The 15618-nt window shown below is 36.8% G+C and overlaps 2 long non-coding RNA genes across 2 annotated transcripts; one reads left to right on the forward strand and one right to left on the reverse strand.

Moving 5' to 3' along the window:
• Positions 1 to 986: 986 nt before the first annotated feature.
• LOC111196451 (uncharacterized) lies at positions 987 to 7161 on the reverse strand. The gene is made up of 5 exons (XR_007439292.1): positions 6932 to 7161; positions 5636 to 5778; positions 3378 to 3447; positions 2360 to 2457; positions 987 to 1817 (listed from the first exon to the last, which is right to left on the reverse strand). It is a non-coding gene; the product is annotated as an uncharacterized LOC111196451 (long non-coding RNA).
• Positions 5774 to 9942, forward strand: LOC111196452 (uncharacterized). The gene is made up of 3 exons (XR_007439293.1): positions 5774 to 6158; positions 7165 to 7197; positions 9828 to 9942. It is a non-coding gene; the product is annotated as an uncharacterized LOC111196452 (long non-coding RNA).
• Positions 9943 to 15618: the final 5676 nt, after the last annotated feature.

Genomic DNA, 15618 nt, shown 5'->3' on the forward strand with positions numbered 1-15618 from the left:
CCCCAAACACCCCTTTATAGGACGTTCGGTAACGTTTGCAGCAGGTCCTATTCTCGTCCATACATAACGTTCCCAAACACCCCTTTATAGGACGTTCGGTAACGTCCGCAGCAGGTCCTGTTCTCGTCCATACATAACGTTCCCAAACACCCCTTTATAGGACGTTCGGTAACGTACGCAGCAGGTCCTATTCTCGCCCAAACAGAACGTACACAGGACGTTACCTTAGAACGATTAGATGTGGTTTTATCCATGGAGCAGGTGCAGCTGATTAAAACACTGTTGATTTTCACATTACAGAGTGGTTGGGGAGCAGCCCATCACACAGACTAGACGTGGGTATTTTCCTTTGCCTTTCCATATCTTTCCTTTCTCAGAAATGGAATGGGGCTGCTCTTTTTCAAGCCCCAAAACAGGCTAGATTTAGATTTAATTAGGCTACAAACCAAATGACATTACTTGTGAGTTTAATGCTAGTCAATGTTTTTTTTTTTTTTTTACAATTTATCATGTGAATATTGATATTAAGTGTTTTCACTGTGCAAGCATCACATTTTCATTGCCTAAATTGTAACATCTTGTACCATCACCAATAGCTTATCAAAACTATACAAATACTGCACTTATAAAAATGGCATTAAGCCAACCTGAGGTCAAAACAGTTCAAGTGTATCTTGTGTGTATCATAGCAGGAATTACAAAAAAGTATTTCACTTTTGCTTGCCAGAAAAAAAAAAGAAAAACCCATAAAGGTTTGGTCAGAAGTGTCAAATATATTTCACAGATAACAAAACACACATTGCATAAAACATTCTATTCTTAGAAATTTCTAAGTTTTTAAGTTAGGCTTTTTCTCAACTTAATAAATACATTCAGTACTGACCAACTTATAGAAACAGCCAAAAATAACAGCAGTACTTGTTTTAAAACATATTATGGTTACAGGTTAGCTGCTCTTTGGGGAGACAAAAAACTACTAAACATAGTTTATTGGGTGATAGTTTTTATTGTCATTATAACATTCAACATGAGACATACTGCTTTGTTATTATCTTTACAAAGACAATCAGTGCATTTCAGCTGTACATTTAGAGAATCAAACTTATCTTTTTAAAAATGCAGATTGTGTTAATCATTTTATAATCCTTGATCAGTGGACAGTTTCCTCACCTTAAAAGCAACACAGACACTTGTACAACTCTCAATAGTACATTTCTATTATGAAGGACCAATATTTTATATGATTAGTAGCTGTCCTGTGATTGAATGAAACTAAGGGTGCTTTCATACCTGAAAGTCCGGACCATGGTCTGAACCAACGTTCATGTGTTTGCTACACTGTACCTTTTGGTCCGGTTAGGTTTCATTTCACACTGCAGTTTAGTAAGCGGACAAAAGAACTTTACTATGTCCTCTCATCATCAGCTACGTGGGCTGCGTCTCTCTATACTCTATATTAATTGGTTTATAGAATGATAGGTGTTCGGCGAGTTGCTGTGATGTGATAAATCTGCCGCAGCAGAATGAGTGTAACAAATTCTCATTAGATTTATTTTATTTCTGTGTATAAGTAAGACTTAGTATATTGTTACAGTTAATAAATTATATCCCAGTGTGCTTGTGTCCTATAATGTTGCGTGACGCGCCTGCACGCCGAGGGGAGTCAGATTTCAGTACAGCACCAATCCTTTCTTCCTCTGGTTTGTTTTCTGCCTCTGCTTCCTGTAATTGGTCCAAATATCTGAACCATCTAGAAAAGTGCTTTCACACTGCAGGCGAATGTTTAAGGACTCCATGGTGATCTAACCAGGAACCAGCTAAAAAAAAAGGAAGAAGAAGAAGAAAGACAGTACACATTATTCTTGACATGACATACATACAAGGCAAAGTGCAAGCAGAGGCAGTGTTTGCACTGGGGGCTTCTGGAAATATTGTCCCATCAGTAATTACCCATGTTCATGACTACCATATATGCAATTATTTTCGAATGAATAAAAAACAACACATGAATCTAAACAGAGCGCGAGTGTATCTTTACATATAGACTGTCAAAATAAATATATTGCTAAATGTAATCTAATGCTACTACACACTGAATCAACATCTTTGGACTGCAGCACAGTAAGCAGGGCACATTGTCATTGCAGTCGAACGGTATTAGCATGTTTAATTCGAAAAGTAGATGGTTGTCCACACTATGTGTTCTTTGATGAAACTGGTCAACCACCTTGACCATCAAACACCATCTTAAATAAAACATTTTTCTCAATCTTTTAACAGGGAACGAATGTAGGTTACAGTGCAGTTATCTGTTCTTCATATAGCTTGTTAATACTACACCACAGCCTTCCCTACTTACCTTTCCTTCACAAGCAGTAGCAGTAGGTCCAAGACGAATGAAGAATAATCGCTCAGTGAGGTGAGGAGCACATAGTGGTCTCCAACAATGACATTTCACTGGAAAAAGAAATAGGAGGTAATTAGCTACTACACAGGTGCACCATGAGGAGGATGGATTAGTTTCTATCAATCACCCTCTCTCTCTCTCATCCCCACCCCTCTCTCTGTGTAATTCAATTTGAGTTTGTTTTTAAATGCTATCTTTTGATAAGTTTTTATTACACAATACTTACTCTGACCTTTTTGACTCCTGCATCTGACAAATAACACAAAGTGCAAAAAAAAACTAAAACTAATAAAACTAAACTAAAACTAAGCTTTAAAAAATATATAAAAACGAATAAAAACTACAAAACCTTAGCATCTACACAGAGATCGAGACAGTGTATCTTTATCTGTATATTGAGGCAATATGGTTTTATCAAGTGAATAATTAAAATACATTGTCAAAACTAATGTACAGAGGTAAGAGTGCATTTGCCAGTAAGTGTTTTTGTGAGAAAATATAATCACACCTACAATTAGAGTGCTCTGTCCTCCTAGTGGTAAAGACTTATTGTAGTCTGCACAGCTGAGAAGTCATTAGACACATTCCAATCATGGTGAATGAAGTAGGCAGTGAAGCTTATATATGGTTCAGATATATGATTTGGACACAGAAGTAAAAACAAACTCCTGCACCTTTTCAACACTCTCTTTACATTTGTGTATAGATGGAGATGGGGGGATTCTTTGATTCTAGTACACAGTGCTAACTAGCTAACAAACTAGCCTGCCTCTCACTCTTGTCTGGGCTGGTATTTGCTGTAAAGCAGGACTGACTGTTGAATTGCCTGAGACACGTGATCCCATGGGGGCGTGTGCAGTGCTGCTTAACTTACAAGCGTGTTTTTTCCCTACAGACCACAATCTCAAAAAGACATATTTTGAGACTATATTAAATGTTCCTTAGAAAAAAAATATATATTTTTACTTACCTGGGTAAAACCCAGTCTGAAGATCCAGACTTCTGCCTGCTGGGTCCATGAGGGTCCAGGGGACTTGGGCCTATGTGAAGAAAATGTGCAAATATAAAACAGAAATGTGAATATTGGAGTTGCTGAATGTTAGAAGAAAGCCCTGTACGCACAATGTGGATTTTTCTCTGTTGACTAATTACTATGGTTACTAATGTCTTCCTAAATGGCAAAGCGTTCAAAAGTAGAGGCGGTACTGAACTATGAGAATGTATACCAGCTTGTTTTTCTGACTTAATTTCACCATTCAAAACAAGCCAGTCATAGGGATTTTTTTTTGCAATATGAAGGAAATGTTAATACGTTGTTTTGTTCAGGTTACAATTGTGGTCTGGTATGTTACAGGTCAAATTTATTTCAATATATTTGGACTGTGAGGGAACAGGGAGAATGTGCCAACTCCACACAGAAAGACCTGGGTCACTCCATGTAAATATGCGTGTATATATATATACAGTGCCCTCCATAATTATTGGCACCCCTGGTTAAGATGTGTTCTTTAGCTTCTCATAAATTGAGTTTTGTTCAAAATAATATAGAACCACGATGGGAAAAAAGAGTAAAATACAACCTTTAACTCAAGTGAATTTATTCAGTAGGAAAAAAATCCCACATTAAGAAATAATTATTTAACATCAAATCATGTGTGCCACAATTATTAGCACCCCTGATGTTAATACTTTGTACAACCCCCTTTTGCCAACAAAACAGCACCTAATCTTCTCCTGTAATGTTTCACAAGATGGGAGAATACAGAAAGAGGGATCTTTGACCATTCCTCTTTGCACATTCTCTCTAAATCATCCAACGACCTGGATCCTCTCCTCTGCACTCTCCTCTTCAGCTCACCCCACAGGTTTTCAATGGGGTTGAGGTCTGGGGACTGAGATGGACATGGGAGGAGCTTGATTCTGTGTGCGGTGAACCATTTCTGTGTAGATTTGGCCACATGTTTAGGGTCATTATCTTGCTGAAAGACCCAGTGACGACCCATCTTCAGCTTTCGGGCAGAAGCCACCAGATTTTGTTTTAAAATGTCCTGGTATTTTAGAGCATTCATGATGCCATGCACCCTAACAAGGTTCCCAGGGCCTTTAGAAGAGAAACAGGCCCACAGCATCACTGATCCCCCGCCGTATTTCACAGTGGGCATGAGGTGCTTTTCTGCATACTCAGCTCTTGTGTTACGCCAGACCCACTTAGAGCATTTGTTGCCAAAAAGCTCTATTTTTGTTTCATCTGACCAAAGCACACGGTCCCAGTTGAAGTCATAGTACCGCTTAGCAAACTCCAAACGTTTGCATTTATGATTGTGAGTGAGAAATGGTTTCTTCCGTGCATGCCTCCCAAACAGTTTGTTGGCATGTAGATAGCGCCTGATGGTTGTTTTGGAGACTTTGTGACCCCAAGAAGCTACCATTTGTTGCAATTCTGTAACAGTGAGCTTTGGAGAACTTTTTATTTCTCTTATCATCCTCCTCACTGTGCGTGGTGGCAAAATAAACTTGCGTCCTCGTCCAGGCTTGTTTACCACTGTTCCAGTTGTTTTAAACTTCTTAATAATTCCTCTGACAGTAGATATGGACAGGTGTAGGCGAGTAGCGATTTTCTTGTAGCCATTGCCTGACTTGTGAAGGTCAACACACATCTGCCTCACTTGAATGGTATGTTCCTTTGTCTTTCCCATGTTGAAGATAAATGGCCTCTGTGTCACGTCATATTTATACCCCAGGGAAACAGGAAGTTGTGAATTACTAATTAAATGTTCCTACATACTCTGATCAACTTCGTAAACTACTGTAGAAGTGACAGAAATACTTTTATTAAATTTATTTCCTAAGAATTGTTAGGGGTGCCAATAATTGTGGAACAGGTGATTTTATGAAGAATAATTATTTCTTAGTCAGGGATTTTATTTCCCCCTTAAAATTTACTTGAGTTAAAGGTTGGACTTTACTTTTGTTTCCCATCGTGGTTCTATATTATTTTGAACAAAACTCAATTTATGAGAAGCTAAAGAACACATCTTAACCAGGGGTGCCAATAATTATGGAGAGCACTGTATATATATATATATATATATATATATATATATATATATATATATATATATATATATATATAATGTGTGTGTGTGTGTGTGTGTGTGTATACATATATATATATATACACACACACACACAAACTCTGTTTTTCTCTGACAACAAGAATATCCTTACCTTATTACAAGAGAAGATTGTAAACTTGCAGCTTTCCGTCCATAAAATAGGGAATGGTGGTTTAGATAGGTGCAGCACAGCAGTCTCCAAAAAGGATGGTGTGCAGCAGATCAAATGAAAAAAAGGAAGATGAACACAGCTCACTGGAGACAAAGAAAATTAACAGGTAATCAACTTATTGAAAGAACCAACTAAATACAACAATGCCACTGACACACTCTATATATATTTAAAATGTATCTAACAGACATGAAACATTTCACATTATTAAGATTTTGGAAAATAATAACAATAAAAATATCTATGCTATATATAAAGAAAGGTTTTATGCAATTTATAAATATATTTCATTCTTATAAATAAAAAAATATTGTAAAAAGTTTAATGGAAGGTGACTGACTAGTAGCGCACGCGGCGCACAGCTGTGGGCGCACGAGCCAGTTTTGGTCTCGTGAGGTTTCTGACAGTAACGGTTATTTTACCTCAGCTCCGCTAGTTTGTGGTCTGACAACACTTTTTGACGGTATAACATACAATATTTACAGTTTCCATAGTTAATTTGATTCATTTTTCATTATTGGTATTGTTGTAACTTTTATTACATGTAAATAGTGTTAATTTAAATCGGTATGTAACAAGTTACCTTATATATCTGCTAGCTTGCAAGTTGCTATTTCAAATCTTCGTAAATATACTTTCAGGGGGAGTGTCAATTAGATAGTTTAGCAAAGGACGCTACATTTTATGGTTAGTTAACGTAATAATAATAATAATAATAATAATAATAATAATAATAATAATAATAATAATAATAATAATACGGTGCGCGAATTACGAACAAGATGAGTTTCAGTCAACCCTCAAGAATACGTTCATTATGTAACCCTAGCTAACTTAGCTAGTTAGCCAGCTAGTTAGGCTAACGAAACGCTAATCAAAGTCAATGCCATAAAGAGAATCTCTGCCTGGTGAGTTTGAGACTATTTCTAAAGTATACGGTCAAGGCAATTAATTATGTTACCAAATGTAATTTTAGTGTTAAATAAATGATCTATGGCTCGGCTCAGCCGACGCTAACGTTAACATACATTAGCTTGCAAGCTAACTAGCTAACTCTAACATTATCAAGCTAGCTAGGTTTGAGTAGTGGCTAGCTGTCCTACAAGCAAAATATTTAGTTAATGTACGCTTATTGTATGCTTTTACAACCTAATAATAAGCACTGTTGTACAATTTACAATAAAATGTAGTAAAACAACTATAAATCTCTATAAGTTATATAAAACAAAAACTTACCTCTCAGCCCGAAGCCTGCTCATATCACATAGAAACTCGACCCCAAATGAAATAATGCAACGCCTTCTGCCAGTGCAGAGCAGCAAGGGCAGGAGATAAAACACGGATAAGAATATCTCATTCCCCAGACACGCAAAAATCACTATTTGTTATTTAAGGCATGCTTATAATGTATTTAATGTATTCATGCAAAATATGGCTATTGACAGTTTTGTTTATCTTTTTTTCTCTAGCCCTATTCATCTGGCAGCATGTTCCCTAAAACGGTAAGTCCAATGATCTAGAACGACCCACATTATACTTAATGTTTTATTACTATACAATAATTATAATTAATTTTATATTTTTAAGTGTTCAATAAACTGGATTTTTTTAAAGATAGACAAATATAACCACATTAATAGACATTACAAGTAATTTAACATTTTACTTTTTGGCATTTGGCATTGCTGGACTTGTGGCTCCGTACCGGGACTTCACTCAAGCTGCTGGAATACAATTCCCGTCTTATCCCGATACTATTGGTTTATATGAACATATATTTACATATCATGTGACAAGCGGCCTCCGACTAACATTTAACATCATTAAGCCCTGATTTATCAAACAAGCTTCTGATATGATGACAATAAATAATATCTCACACGAGGACCGCTTTGGAGGTGTTTCAATGAACAAACTCATGTAAAATAACTATTTTCGATATATGGTTTTTGTATTTATCTTGGTATTAGTGTTTTAGTCGACAAATAAGCACATACCCTATGCTGGTTACTCTTTAATTTGCGAGCGAGTTCATAAGTCATAAAATAAAGGTATATTATTATTATTATTATTATTATTATTATTATTATTATTATTATTATTATTATTATTATTATTGTTGTTGTTGTTGTTGTATTGACCCTCCTGTTGTTTTCATTCTTTGTTAGCTATTTTTTTGGTCTCAATATAAAATTAAAAATCCATTATTTGAGCTCATAAAATTCAGTTTATGTTAAAAAAATACCAAAGGAAACAAAGAAGCTGAATTAATCCTTGGCAGAGCTTAGTGTGCTCGGAGTGGCCCTTATCTAATCTTATTCTTGCATTCATTTACATTCAACTATGTATGCATTCTCTATTCATCAGCCACTACTTCGCAGTAGATTAGATGTGTTTAACCTTCTGAGGGAATTCTCTTCTCCCAAATGTTTGAGTTGGTTGCGCCCACCAGTGGTCTTTTCTGGAGCGATGAAATTAAATATAGCAATAGAATAGGACGAAGCGTCACTGGCTGTGATGGAGGTAAAAAGAGGCCAGGTGGAGCCGAAAAGGCCAGATTAAAAAAAAAAAAGAAGATGGAAGAAGAAGCTGCCAAATGTTTAAAATTAACGAGCTTGTTTTCCAGAGGACAGACTCTAGTTGCAGCCGGTAAACAGAGATATGGAAATAATCTTGAATTGTCAGCTATTGCGCAACGTTTGCAATGTCGACTTAGCGTAGTTTATTTTGTAGAGCCCAATACACATCATTAACCTCTTAACACGCCCTGGCCCGCCGGCGGCCCAGAAATATGTCATAATTAATATCTGGCTGTGTTTATTAAAATAATTATAGGCACCCAATATGCCATTTTAAAGATTAGAATCTCTGCTTTTCAGTTATCTAGCCTATTTAGCGTGTATATCCTTTCAGAAAATAAACATTTAAAGCGAAATATGCCTTGTTTATTAGAATTATTATTCATAATTACCATATTTGCGTTTTTTGTACGTTATATTCAGTGTTGGGCACGTTACTTTGAAAAAGTAACTAGTTACTTCTCCAAAAAGAGTTACTCCACTATAAAAGTAACCAGCTACAACTGTACCGTAACTGTAACCGTAAAAGTAAATTATGTAATTACTATTATTATTAGAAAAATAACAAGCGAAAATAAACCCAAAATGTTGACAAAAATATAGTCTAACGAATTTAAAAAAAAAAGAAACGAAAAACTCCACACAACCAAAGAAAATTACTAAGACTTGTAATACTGAAAAAAAAACGGAAAAAGCAAATTCGCGTCTGGGGATGAAATTAAACAAATTAGACAGGCACTTGTGCGTGTAAAATAAGTAAAGAACGAAATGAATACTAATAAAAAATAAACTATTATTATTATTATTATTATTATTATTATTATTATTATTATTATTATTATTATTATTATTATTGGCAGTGGTAGTAGAATAATAATACTTGACGCTATTATCAATTCTTTTTCAAATTATAAAAAAGGTTTTATTGTTAGAATTCTTATGTTTAATATTATTGAGGCTGTTGCTGGTACAACAATAACAACAACAACAATAATAATAATAATAATAATAATAATAATACATGCTAATAAAATGCCACTTTTTATCATAATCATTTTCATTGCAGTTCCTACAACATAAGCTTTTATATTTGTATCCAGTTGATCTGCATAAATTCATATTCATTTTTTTTTACTTCCCCCTCTTGTAAATTGTCACTACCAGTTACTATGATTCTAACAATAATATAACCAGACACTTTGCACTACATTTATAATATTTAATGTGGTTCTATTTGTTTTATAAGTTACATCGGAAGCCATTTCCCTGTGGTTTATTTTTTGCGCTCGGTGTGAAACACGCGTTAATATTTAAAATAACAATTGAAATGAATTAGAAAAAATAATCATTGTTTTTCATTTTTGTAATAATTCAGTCAGTTTATTTAGTCAGTATTTAGTATTGCACTTGCCGTGGTATAGCTGTATTAAACCATCATACTGCATGTCCAGTCCGTGGATTTTCATTATATATTAAGTACAGTTAATATATGTTGTATGAAGAGATCACAAAATTGAAAATGAACAAAAATACTTCTTTGTTTATTCTCTTAGGCTTCATCCCAGGGAGAGGAGGCTTGAGACGCTGACAGCGAGCACACCACACATTTTCAAGATCAGTTCATGTTCACAGTTTATTATTGTTACAATAAAGGTTTTTGCATCATCACTTTTTGTGTCTAATTTTACGCTACAAGCATTTACTGTCCCATCATAGACCGTGTTACCAGGAGGTCCTACAAACGTCCTAAGTATGTTGTATAAACGTCTCCTCAGAGTCCCCTGGATGTTATTTCGGGGTCCTATGAACGTCCTAAGAACGTTAAACAAAACCTTTAAAACACTTCCCATAAGCGTCCCCTCGGAGTCCTCAGGTGGTTCTAGAAACGTCCCAAGAACGTTACTAACGACGTTTAGAGGACTTTCCATCAACGTCCCCTGGACGTCCCGTGAAGGTTCCCTGGTGGTCCTACAAACGTCCTATGAGGACGTCCGCTGCAACATTTTGGCGACCCTACAAAATGCCCGTCCTGGGGACGTTCGCGGTGTTGGTTCGGGGGACGTCCTCCGGACGTGTTTTTGTTAGCTGGGCTAGTGGTTGTGATAAATTACCTGACTAAATTAGCTAGCCAGTTAGCTTACCTGTTTAGGGGAAAAGTAGCCAGTAGGTCAGTCTTGTAGTCTTTTTGAGCTCTAAGTCTTCTCCACCTTTCAATTCACTGCCTATATTTACTCTTGTTTTATTCCTTCTTTGGTCACTGAGCTTTTTTGAGATGCGCTAAGGCTTTTTAGGCTGTGAAGCAGCTGACAAAAGCTGCTTGTGTTTTAACTCAGCATGTTTATTTAATATCTGATTATACATCCTGTTCATTTTATCATTTACTACTGAAAATAAGTTACAGGTCCTTTAAGCTTTAATTCACAGATGATACTGCTGTAGATGTTGCTGGTACAATAAAACATTCTCAGGTTTATTATGATTAAAAACAACTGGTCCCAACAGTCAAAGATACAGAGGATGAGATGATAAACTGTCCTTTGTGCCAGTAAATAATACACATGAGGTTTGCCTTGATGTTAAGAGTGGCGTAAAAGCTTTACAGACATGGAAAAATGAAAATTTGGGACACATCATTAGTAGTATGCCTTTGAATCAGGGGGTGTTTTGGCCTTTTTTTCGAGGGCACAAAAATACCAGGTGAAAACAATTAAACAGTGTGTTTTAACATTTTGAGCGTGTAACTGAAATTCTCGTGAGCACAAATGTGAAACTAGCTCACAAAAAAAGGGAATCGTGTGCACGCTGAACAAAATGTTGCTCTTTAGCTTCATTTTTCTCCTCTTGGGTGCTTTTTTTCCTCACGAGCTGTGTGAATTAACTGCAGCAGCAGTCTGTGCTTGACTGAGAGTTTTGCGCTTGAGTTTTGAAAGAGGTGGTTTTGATAGTTTGGGGGCGGAGTCAGGGTCGCCTCCCTCAGCGAATGCTATTGGCTGATATCTCCAGGGTTCGTGACGGACCGCCTACCTCCACAAGCTGGAGGAGGGCGGAGAAAGAAGGACGACAGGAGAGTTAGCTAGCTGGCTATGCTACGATCCAAACAACCTGCTCTCCGGAGCTGTTAGCCCGGGTTTAGTGTCCGGAGCGACCCGCTCTGTCTGCCTTGCTCTCGCCTGGAGCGATCGCTCGCCAGCTCTGTCTGCCCGGCATCAGTGCTTAGATTAGAGCGACCGGTGCTGTTTGCACAGAGAACCAGTTGCTGTAGGCACTAACCCGACAGAGCCGGCGAGCGAACGCTCCAGGCGAGAGCGGGGCAGACAGAGCGGGTCGCTCCGGGCAGACAGAGCCCGCCCGCCGAAGAGCGGGTTGTTTGGATGTTAGTATAGCCAGCTAGCTAACTCTCCTGCCGGCTGCCACCTTGTTTCCCCGCCCTCCTCCGGCTCGTGGAGGTAGGCGGTCCATCACAAACCCTGGAGATATGCCCGGCCCTGCCCCCAAAATGTAAAAACCATAACTTTCAAAACTCGAGTGCAAAAACTCAGGTGAGCATAAACTGCTGCTGCAGGTAATTCACACAGCGCGCAAGGAAAATAAGCACCCGAGAGGAGAAAAAGTAAGTTAGAGAGCAACATTTTCTTCAGCGCGATTTTCTTTTTTTGCTCGCTAGTTTCACATTTTTGCTCACGAGAAGTTCATTTACACACGCAAAATGTTAAAATACGCTGGTTAATTTTTTTCACCTGGTATTTTTGCGCACTCAACTTTTGACATTGATGTGACGCCTTAAGACACCCTCATCAAAGGTGGCCAGCTACAGGGTGATCCAGCCTGAGACTGTGTCCCATGCCCAATCAAGAGGATTGCCTGGATGTTTGACTGGCATGACCTATGTGACTCAAGTGGGGGTAGGTAGGAGGGATAGCGAACAGGTCATGTAGATGTTCTTTGCGCCCAGTAAGGGTCTTTCCGTTTGATCCAGATCCACTAGCTGCTTCTTTCGGCCGCTTCAGAGACTGATTTAATTGTTTGTCACAGAGCCTGGCCATGGATACCTAGATCTTTCAACAGCCTGATGGTTGAAGTGGCCACAAAACCTCTGCAAATTATTTTATACTGCATACATGCTTCACAGTTGAGACAAGGTTCTTGTGTTCTTTGTGTTTTTTGTTTTTTTTTTGTAAAAGTATCAATTTGAATTTTAACCAATAAGTTATATTTTGAATTGATCTGTTCACCAAACATAATTATAAAAGTCTTTTGTCATATTTTTGTGATTCCAGAGCAAACATCAGGTGGGAGCGAAGCAGCTCCTCCTTGCTACCCTGAATATGTGGTTGTATTCAGACAGTGAGAGTGTTCTAAATGTTCTGAAATGCCGTCCAATTTTCTGGATACTTGAACAGAACTTTTTTCTTTTTCCTTCTCTTTTGCATAATCTCACCTGCTTTGGATATTTCTGCTTTATCATTTGTCTTTTCTTATGGGTCATTGATTTAAAGCAGCGAAAGATGGTAATGGAAGAATAAAAGGACAAATGTAATCTCTAATGGATCAGATTTGCATGAAATGTGACTCAATAGATGCTGGTTGATTGATTAATATAGACATAAACCCTATATTAACACACAGTTGACACTGCAGAGAGGAACAGGAAAGGTACATGATCAATAAAGTTGTGTTAGTTGTGTTACTGATGTAGCTAGTGTGTAGTTTGTATTAGAACTTTTAAAGAAGAGTAAAACGATAAATGACTTAAATGTATCAGATTTGCATGAAATGCGACTTACCACGCTGTCCTATTTGATATAAACCCTGAGGTAATTCCTGCATATATACACACACAGCTAATGCTGCAGAGAGAGGGAACCTGAGTTCATGATCAGAGAAGTATTGATGTGGTTTGTCTGTGTTTGGACTGGATTTCTGAATTGCTTTATGAACTCAGGCTTTTTCATGGTTTCTTGGTGCACGTTTTTTATAGAATAATAAGATGAATTCCACTCTGACAAATTTAACTCTCTCCGAAAAGACCGACAGCATTCCTTCTTTATATTTAATCCTCCTGACATCCACTGTGTCCATTCAGTTCTTGCTGGGCTTTACTCTGAACTGCTACATCATTTTCCTTCTTCTGTTTAAAGGTGGAGGAGTGGACATGTCTGTGGTTTTTTGGCTGAATCACATGTCAGCTGAACTCCTTACAGTCACTGTGTCATTCATTTTTTCTCTGGTATTAAAAAACGTCAGTTGTTTCATTTATAAATTGATTCGCTTTCTGTTTGGGACTAGTGCATGTGCTCGCCTCCTGTTTCTGTGCTGTGTGTGTTTGGAGCGTTACCTGGCTGTGGTTCATCCTGTGACTTTCTTGAGGATGAAGCCACTTCGATACCGTGTAGGGTGTTCAGTTTTGGTCTGGATATGTTCACTGCTGCTGGGAACTTTTACTTGTATTCTGTTTGTTAATGCTATAAGGATTTTGGCAGTTGTGTTCCTCATTGTTCTGGCTTTGGAGTTCTTTTGTTGTGTGGCGATTCTGAGAAAGCTGAGGGATCCAGGGCCGAGGGATATGAGGAGAGAGCAGGGTGAAATGAATGCTGCCAAGAAGATAGCGTTTAATATAGTCTTCATCAACCTGCTGACAATTTTGGCTCAAAACATCCCAACAGCTGTCACTTACAGCCTTGTGGACTTTCTGTCTGAGAATGATTATTACATAGCCTTAGACATTTGTACAGTAGTCAACTTTATTACAGCGTTGGTTCAACCTCTTTTAATTCTCCACAAATATGGTAAACTGTCATTTTTAAGATGTTCCTAAATGGCACTTTGTACGTTTTAAATTCACTTTTAAACATAGAGGTTTAAAAAAGGTTCTTAACATAAGTGTTTTCCAACCCTGGACCTGGAGAACCCCTGGCATGCATGTTGGTGCTCTAAAATACAGCTTTGAACACATGTAAGACTGGTTAATTAAAAGATCCAGGTCTGGGAACCACTGCTTTACCTGACTTCTTTGGATGTTTTCTTATATTAGATCCTTTCAGAACCTTATCAAAGAATAAAGCTTTAAATTGCTACAAAACCATTAGACTGATGATTAGAACCTATGATATAATCTTTGATTTTAATATAGTTCCTAATGGAACAAAAAATATTCTTCTAAGATGTTTGAAGTCTAATTGTAGTGTTTGTTTTTTGACATACCTGTCTTGCTACTGAGTTAAAATGTGAATGAAAAAAAACATGGCTGACCATTCTTGATTTTAAATGTGTGCATTCTAAAGTTTCAGTAATATACAGTTTTTTATGGTCTTTTTTTAACAAAAAAAAATTCTCCATAAAAAACTGCTTTAACTTATGTGGATAACTGTTCTTTTTAAGTTTGTTTACAAAATTTCACAATAAAAGTAACAAAAGTCGCCCCAAATATCTATACTGCCACCCCCTTCTTCACAATTGTGATTGAGTTCTTATGTTGGAATACAGTGATTTTGACTTTTTTCTTTTTTTTCCATTCAAACCACAATATTCTATCTATTTGAATTAATAGGTTTACAGAACATTCTTCCGATAAGCTTCTATAATCTTTGATTTTGAGCGAACCTCAGAAAGGAGTTTTTTTTTTTATAGAGTAGCAGCTTTTCCTTGCTACCCTGAGTATGTGGTCGTATTCAGATAGTGATATATAAACATGTTCTGAAAAAGCTGTCGTATTTGTTTGCGTAGCTCTTAAACTGATCTATTTATTTTCATGTCCTTTTACATAATCTCACCTACTTTCCATATTTGTGCTTTGTTGTCACATTTGTCTTTTGATTTCATGATTTATTGTTTTAAAGCAGAGAAAATATTAAACATGGTCAGTGGACTAAAAGGACAAATGAGGTCAGTAATGTATCAGATTGTATCACCATGAAATGTGACTCAATACATGCTGACTGATTCATTAATCTTGACATAAACTCAGAGTCCTACATATGAACACACAGTTAATACAGCAGAGAGAAAGAGCAAAGGTACATGATCCATTAAAACCTGCAGCGTGTTAGGGCTGTGTTACTAATGTAGCTAGTCTATATTTGTTTTTTGTGTGGCTTATTTGATAAGTTAAGTGCGTTTTTTATTTGCTTTGCAACCCTAATAAAGACGTTGTTTTATTTTTTTTTTTTTACAAATTATTTAGATTCATGTTTTTATTTGGTAATCTGTTAACAGAAGGGGGAAATCCACTTCTAAGGGATTATATTTAATTTATCTTAATATATTAAGATAAGTTATCATAAATTAATGTTTTGATTTATGTCAGATTTACCTGTATTTTTTGCACCGGATTATAAAGCGCACTAT

Source organism: Astyanax mexicanus, chromosome 5 (assembly GCF_023375975.1).
Source record: "Astyanax mexicanus isolate ESR-SI-001 chromosome 5, AstMex3_surface, whole genome shotgun sequence".
NCBI classification, from domain to species: domain Eukaryota; kingdom Metazoa; phylum Chordata; class Actinopteri; order Characiformes; family Acestrorhamphidae; genus Astyanax; species Astyanax mexicanus.